This window comes from Oratosquilla oratoria, chromosome 26 (genome assembly GCF_046742065.1).
Source record: "Oratosquilla oratoria isolate Oo_2021 chromosome 26, ASM4674206v1, whole genome shotgun sequence".
NCBI lineage: Eukaryota > Metazoa > Arthropoda > Malacostraca > Stomatopoda > Squillidae > Oratosquilla > Oratosquilla oratoria.
In genome coordinates, this window is record NC_134802.1 from 49,914,171 (window position 1) to 49,922,157 (window position 7,987).

Here is a 7,987-nt window from a genome sequence, read left to right on the forward strand (position 1 = left end):
CTGCAAGGGATTTTGTATATGCAGCCATCAGAATCAGCGGGAGAATTCTTAATTATTAATTTCTTAAAAGTACAAGGGTTATTAAACGCTACTTTAACATTCCATGTTTTAAGTAGATGAGGAACTTGAGAAAGATTGTTACTGTAAGGTAATACTAAAAGATTCTTAATGTCAAAGGGGGGAGGGGGTTGATTCCTATGAAAAGTTTTTTTCGCCAAAGAGAGAGCGTTATCTAAAAATGTTCTAGGGTACTTTAATCTTAAACCTAGGTTTTCTTATATCCATTATTACTCTGAACACCAAGATAAAGTAAAAAAAAAATCTGTATTTTCTTCTATGTTCTTACGTGCCTTGCGGATATGCAGCCCCGAATTCATAGATGAGGAATTTGAGTCAAAACTGATTCCAAATATCAAAAATAAATCATACGAAAATCGACTAAAACACATGAATCTGTTTTCCATAAAAAAGCGTAGACTCAGAGGTGACTTGATACAGGTCTTTAAAATTTCAAAGGGAATTGACAACATAAAAAGTGACAAGATTTTCACATTGAATGAGAATCAGACAAGAAACAATGGTCTCAAACTGTCCGGAAATAGATTCAATTTGGAAGTAGGTAGAAACAACTTTGCCAACCGTGTAGTTAATGAATGTAATAAACTACCTGCAAAGGTAGTGCAATGTAGTTCAGTTCGAAGCTTTAAGAATCATTTAGATAAATACCTAAGTAAGATGCTGTAATGATTATGATTTATCTTATATTGTTTGTTTTTGTTTTGTTATCATTTGTCTGTCCGATTTTCGTTTATATCAATTATATGTCAATTTAATATTACTTACTGTTTGTTTATTTACCTGTTTGTTTATTATTTAACTATACCTATGCCTTTATTTATGTATTTTATTTGTTATTTACATTATCATAGTTTTTATTTATTATTTTATTATTAATATGATTTTTTTTCGCATCCGACCTAGATATGGATCAAAAGGTCTTCTGTCGGCATGCTCCGCCTTTGTAATCCTTTGTAATATATACAGTATATATATATATATATATATATATATATATATATATATATATATATATATATATATATATAACTACACATGAAAATGCAAGAGACCTTCAACCCACCTCACATTATCCAGAAACCATCAAACACATGTAAACAACTCAGTGAGTATTCTGCTCAGACGTCCACAAAAACTTGCCCATAGTACCCACAATGCGTCAGTACACACACGCACACAAACACGCACACACACACGGTAGTTAGAGTTCTCGCCCGCCACTACGGCGGTCCGGGTTCGAATCCCACCCTCCAGGGCTGAAATAAACTCAGTATCGCTGCGATGCGGGTTGTTACTCCAACTCTCGTGGGCGGGGTTTGTGTGTGTGTGTGTGTGTGTGTGTGTGTGTGTGTGTGTGTGTGTGTGTGTGTGTGTGTGTGTGTGTGCGTGTAAGGTCACAGTATTACCCATAGATCGTTCATACGAGCTCTGAGCTCTCATTCGGGAAGTTAATAACTGTCGATCACGAGTCCAACACGTGATCCAAGTCCATGGTGAATCACACATATTCTACGCTTTACCAAACACTCAGAAATCAACACAGTAGAGAAATCAATCCTAACAGAAGCAAGAATTGTACTGGCGTGTCTATATCCAGGTCACCAGCCCACATTAAAACAATATCCTCCCCCAGACCGTATCGGCCTGGCAACAGACACTACTTGCCACCGCCACCACCACCACAGACGGTACTGCAACGACGCCTCATTTACACCCTTTCCAGACAACACAAATTATTTTGATTAAATGAATCACGGGCTGGGCCTGTGCCTGTTACCTCGATGCTCCGAGTCTTCTGTATTTCTCCTCCAACCTCCAATTCATCGGCGGTACCGCCCACCTCCAGCAATTTTTTCAGCCGTAAAATAAATATGGCAAACTGTTTTGTTTTGTCAACAAGTTACATGGAATTTTATTTCATACGCCGTAGGAAATTTATATTTCTCCTGCATATCAGATTCCTTCGTGCTGCAAACCTGCTCCAACAATTGGAGGGAAAGCAGCCACTAGGTGATAACGCCTGTAGGGAGAACTAGAGTAGTGGACTGTTACTTGGCGCTACTTTTGACGCCAGACGCTAGCGTCTTTATTCGCTACTGAAACGCTAGACGCGAGCGGTAAAGTTGAACATGTTTAACTTTATGACAGCGTCAAACAGACCCTGCGAATTCAGTATTTCAGTCGCTAGTCAATTTTTTATTTATGTATTTTATTATTACTATTATTATTATTGTTATCATTATTATCATTATTATTATTATCTTTATTATTATTATTATTATAATTATAATCATTATTATTATTATTATTATCATTATTATTATTATTATTATTATTATCATTATTATTATTATTATTATTGTTGTTATTATTATTTTTTTATTATTATTATTATTATTATTATTATCATTATTATCTTATTTACCTGTGGTGGGGGAAAAGAATACTGCCACCAAGTATTCCCACTTGGATCGTAAGCGGCGAGAAGAAAGGGATGGGGATTGGGTCAAGGCATCCTTCTCCTTGTAGCCCCACAGGGCACATTCCTAAAAATAAAAGTGAAGGCATAAGAGGGTCTGGAAGGCCTCGGACCAGCACCCTAAGGTTTGGGTCTTTTAATGTGCGTGGATGTGGTACATATGAGAGTAAAAGGGAAGAGATAGGTAGTATGTTTGTGAGAGGAAAGATGGATGTGTTGGCTTTGAGTGAAACTAAGTTGAAAGGGAAGGGTGAGTGTAAGTTTGGGAGTGTAAGTGGGAGGTTATCAGGAGTGAAGAGAGGGCGAGGGAGGGAAGGGGTGGCTATTCTAGTAAGTGAGGAGATAGGTAAACAGGTAGTGGAGTGGAAGGTTTCCTCAAGGATAATGTGGATGAAGGTGAAACTGGGAAAGGAGATGTGGGTCTTTGTAAGTGCATATGGGCCTGGCAGTGAGAAGAGTGTAGAAGAAAAGGAGGCCTTTTGGATAGATTTAAATGAGTGCATAGAGGGTTTAGGAAGAAATGTCAATGTAATAGTACTGGGAGACCTTAATGCTAGGGTAGGAAATGGTCCAATCGATGGAGTGGTTGGGAAATGTGGAGTTCCAGGAAAGAATCGTAGTGGAGAGTTGATGGTGGAAATGTGTCTAGAAAGAGAGTTGATGATAGCAAATACAGTGTTTCGGAAGAAAGTCAAGCATAAGTACACATGGGAGAGGGTGGTGGATGGAAGGGTGGTAGATAGAGCGTTGATGGATTATGTAGTGGTAAATAGGATTATGATAGGAAGAGTTAAGGATGTACATGTGCTAAGGGGAGAGGGTGGGGGAATATCAGATCATTTTTTGGTGGAAGGTAAGTTGAGAGTGGAGGATAGATGGAGAAAGAGGAAAGGGACAAAAGGTAGGGAGGTTCTTAGAGTGAACTCTTTGAATGAAAAGGAAAAGGAGGAGTACGGAAAGAAGCTGAAGGAGGAGTGGGAGGGAGTAAAGGATAGAGTAGAGCTGGGTGTGGAGGAGGAATGGGGATGGTTCAAGGAGGGAGTCATAAAGTGTGCAAGGATGGTGTGTGGAACAAGAAGGACAGGAGGAAATAGAAGGAAGGGTAGTGAATGGTGGGATGAGGAAACAAAGAAGGTTGTAGAAGAGAAGAAGCGAGCATTCACAGTTTGGTTACCAAATAGGACGAGGGAGTCATATGAGAGGTACAAAGAAAAGAAAAGAGAAGTAAAGCAAAAGGTAAAGGTTGCAAAGAGGAGAGCAGATGTGAAATGGGGTAAGAGTATGACAGAAAATTTTGAAAGTAATAAAAAGATGTTTTGGAAAGAAATTAAGAGAGGAAGAGGAGGCGAATCAAGTAGGGAAGAAAATGTTAAAGGTGCAGATGGAGAGATGATAATGGAAGAGAAGGCAGTAAGGGGAAGATGGGCAGAATATTTTAGGGAATTGCTAAATGTGAAGGAGGATAGGGAAGGAAAGATAGCTGCAGTGGGAAATGCGAAGAAAATGAGAGTGATGAGTGAGGAGAATGGAGGAGAAATAAGGAAGGATGAGGTGAAGGCAGCTGTTAAGATGATGAAAGCAGGTAAGGCACCTGGTCTGGATGGATTCCATGCAGAATGTCTGAAAAAGGGAGGTACCGTGATCGTGGACTGGTTGGTGAGGTTATTTGATGTTTGCTGGAGAGAGGGTAGAGTACCGGAGGACTGGAAAAGTGCCTGTATAGTTCCTCTTTACAAGGGAAAAGGGGACAAGTGTGAATGTAGTAGTTTCAGAGGGATTAGCTTGTTAAGTGTAGTTGGGAAGGCTTATGGGAGGATCTTGATTGAGAGGATTAGGAGAGGAACAGAAGGAGTAATTGGTGAGGAACAGTGTGGATTTAGGACAGGTAGAGGTTGTGTAGATCAGATCTTTGTGGTAAGACAGATATGTGAGAAAGCTATAGGAAAGGGGAAGGATTTTTTTGGGCTTTTATGGATCTGGAAAAGGCTTATGATAGGGTAGACAGAAAGGCACTGTGGGAGGTTATGCAGATATACGGGATAGGAGGAAAGCTTTTGGGAGCTGTCAAGAGTTTTTATGAGAGTAGTAGAGCTTGTGTCAGGATTGGAAATGGAGAGAGTGAGTGGTTCGAGGTAAAGGTGGGACTGCGTCAAGGATGCGTTATGTCGCCCTGACTGTTCAACTTATACATGGATGGGGTGGTGCGAGAGGTGAATGCAAGGGTAGTGGGTCAGGGATTGGAGATGGTTAAAGAAAATGGAGAAAAGTGGGAGGTGAGCCAGCTGTTGTTTGCGGACGACACTGCGCTTGTGGCAGGATCGGAGGAGGGATTGAGGAAGTTGGTGGCAGAGTTTGGTAGAGTATGTGATAGAAGAAAGCTAAAGATAAATGTGGGTAAAAGTAAGGTGATGAGATGTACAAGGGGTGAAAGTGGCAGTAGACTGGAAGTGAACATTAAGGGAGAGCGACTGGAGGAAGTGGATAGTTTTAGATACTTGGGTGCAAATGTGGCAGGAAAAGGTGGAGTGAAGGTGGAGGTAGAATGTAGATTGAGAGAAGCGAGTAAATGCCTTGGTGGATTAAAGAGTGTAATGAGGAATAGACATTTGGGAATGGATGCGAAGAGGAGACTGTATGAAGGAGTAATTGTGCCAACAGCACTGTATGGGGCAGAAACATGGAACATAAGAGAAGAAGAGAGAAGGAGTTTGAATGTGTTTGAGATGAGGTGTCTGAGAAGTATGATGGGGGTTACTAGGCTAGATAGAGTGAGAAATGAGGAGGTGAGGAGGAGAACAGGGGTGGAAAAGGAGCTGGGAGATAGGGTTGATGAAAGAATATTAGGATGGTTTGGACACATGGAAAGAATGAGTGAAGAAAGACTAGTAAAAGAGGTATGGAAGGCAGATGTGGAGGGAGTGAACATGAGGGGACGTCCTAGGATGAGGTGGATGGATGGGGGTGAAGGGGGCTTTGGGGAAGAGGGGAATGTCTGTTGAGGAAGGACGGGAGAGGACGGAAGACAGGGGTGAATGGAGAATGGTTGTATATGGATGATGTGATTGCGTGAGGAGGAATGGGCGGGGGGGTCGCCGATTTAATGAAGCGGCCTTGCTGTGGATGTGCTGTGTCTTGCGACACTGCTTCTGACCCAGGGCAGTGGGCAAGGTGCAAGGATAACCCGTCATCCAGGAGGTGCTCAGATAAGAGGGAGGGTGGGAGGGGTGTGGAGTGTATTTAGGGATGAAATGGGTGGGAGTGATTTTATGCCTTTCCCTTTTTGGCTACCTCCCTTGTAAGGGGGAAAAAGCCTTGGTATATGTATGTATGTATGTTATTATTATTATTATCTTATTTACTTTTTTTGTAGTTTAGGTGTTAACACTATGGCCTGTCTGGGAATTAAGACACTTGTCCAAATCGAATAAAAAGCAGCGTTGTGTAATCGTCGCTTAACGGATTGAGTTGGATCAAGTTGACCCTAGGCCAGTGGTTCTTAAAGTTTTTAGCCACTGATACCCAAAAATTCAACTCCAAGTCAATCAGATAACCCCTCCCCAATATCATCCTTAAGCTCTCGACTTTCAACTTTTTAATATACTGTTCAAAAAGAGAGAAAAGAGGACGACGACAGCTATGAACAAACAGGTCAATAATTGGGACTCTTTATTATTTCTATTTTCAGTAAGTAAATGAATAAACTACAATTCTTACACAAAATATCTTACAGAATACTTTTTTGAATACCCTCAAGAACTGGTTTCATTATCCCCTGGGGGTATTGAGGCACTACTTTAAGAACACATTAAGTGGCTGGTCCTTCAAATGAATGAATAAAAGGACTTGGTGACGGACATATATATATATATATATATATATATATATATATATATATATATATATATATATATATATATATATATATATATATATATATATATATACTGTATATGTAAAGCTACCCGACAGGGTAAAGTTACTTTATGACACCTATTTCCATCCTTGAATTGTTGTGTCGTCGAGAACGTGAAAGCTTGGAATGTAATCAATCAACTATTTCCAAGGCCAAGGCGTACATTCTCAACCGCCACTGTTGGGGGGAGAGTAAAGCCTGATTGCAACACGAGCCACGCTTGTCGTGCTTCATCTCTATAAAACAGTTATTTATTACCAGAATATGTCCTGTCTAGTTTAGCATGAATTTATTACTTATGGCATGAAGTTCGTTTTTTTCGGTTGTCGTCGTTTGTTTGAATCGGTTGTGTTCATTCGTTTGCCTGTTTGTCTGTTAGTGGCTTTAGTACAAATTTACGAATTCATTTTCAAGGTGAAATTGGTAAAACCAAAGTATCTGATCATAAACCGAATCTTTGCACTTTTTTAACGGCGAACCTTGCCAACTCTGGCAAATTACAATCCCAAGTCTGATTTTATATTTGCATTGCCAGTGTAGCCTACGTTACTGCCGCTTGAATTACCTTTCACGAAATATTTCTGAATAAGGTAGGTATCATCAGCCACGAGGCAGGCCACATAAATTATTGATAAGGAGGAAAATGGAGTGCCTTAATGGTTGTTTGTGTTGTGGTAGAAGTTGTGATGGCCAACGCTATGCAGAGCCGGTCTTACTTATTGGTCCTCACTTCCTTGGTCCCGTGGAGAGAATCGTTGTAATGATATGCTTCGCCACGATCGTGGCGTAAGATCCAAGATCACTTCATTTAAACACCATTTGTGGTTAACTTACTAATTGCACTTATTCCATGGTGGGGTGGAGTAGCATTTTGCTACGTACTTGTCCTGTATGAAAAAATGAAGATAGGCTCGTACCTAAAGTAAAATAGATCTTTAGAAAGTATTTATGTTTAGAAGACGCTCTACTAACAAAATTAATATACACTCATTTCTATAAGCGTGTGACATAGTGAGTATTGCACGATGGACTATGCAAGTATTCTTGAATGAACGTAGAATTTATATTTCCTTGTTGTGTGGGGGGAGGGGAGGGGGAGGGGTGTCCTGGATACATTGTCAACTACAAAAAAAAAAAAAAAAAAAAAACTACTTAATTGCCAAATAAACATATTCTTAGTTTGCTGAATGTAATTTCTTTCGCCTTAGAGTGTGTGCATTAATGTAGAATTGATAACTGAACATGGGCTATGAATGATAACAGTAGTTTGGATTATTTCTTGGCGTCGATTTAAAGTAACGATCATTATGTTGTATGCTTGTCATGATTGTAGTTGACATCAGTTGTGAAGCATTGCATTATTATTGTGCTTGTATGAATAATACCGAAGAAAAATATCGATTATTTATTAAAATAAGAAAGTAATTGGAATCAAGGATTTATTTTGTACTAAAAGCGCATCATCCCAAGACATGTGATTCTAAGGACTGGATTTAAATGTGATTCGGAGAACGGCA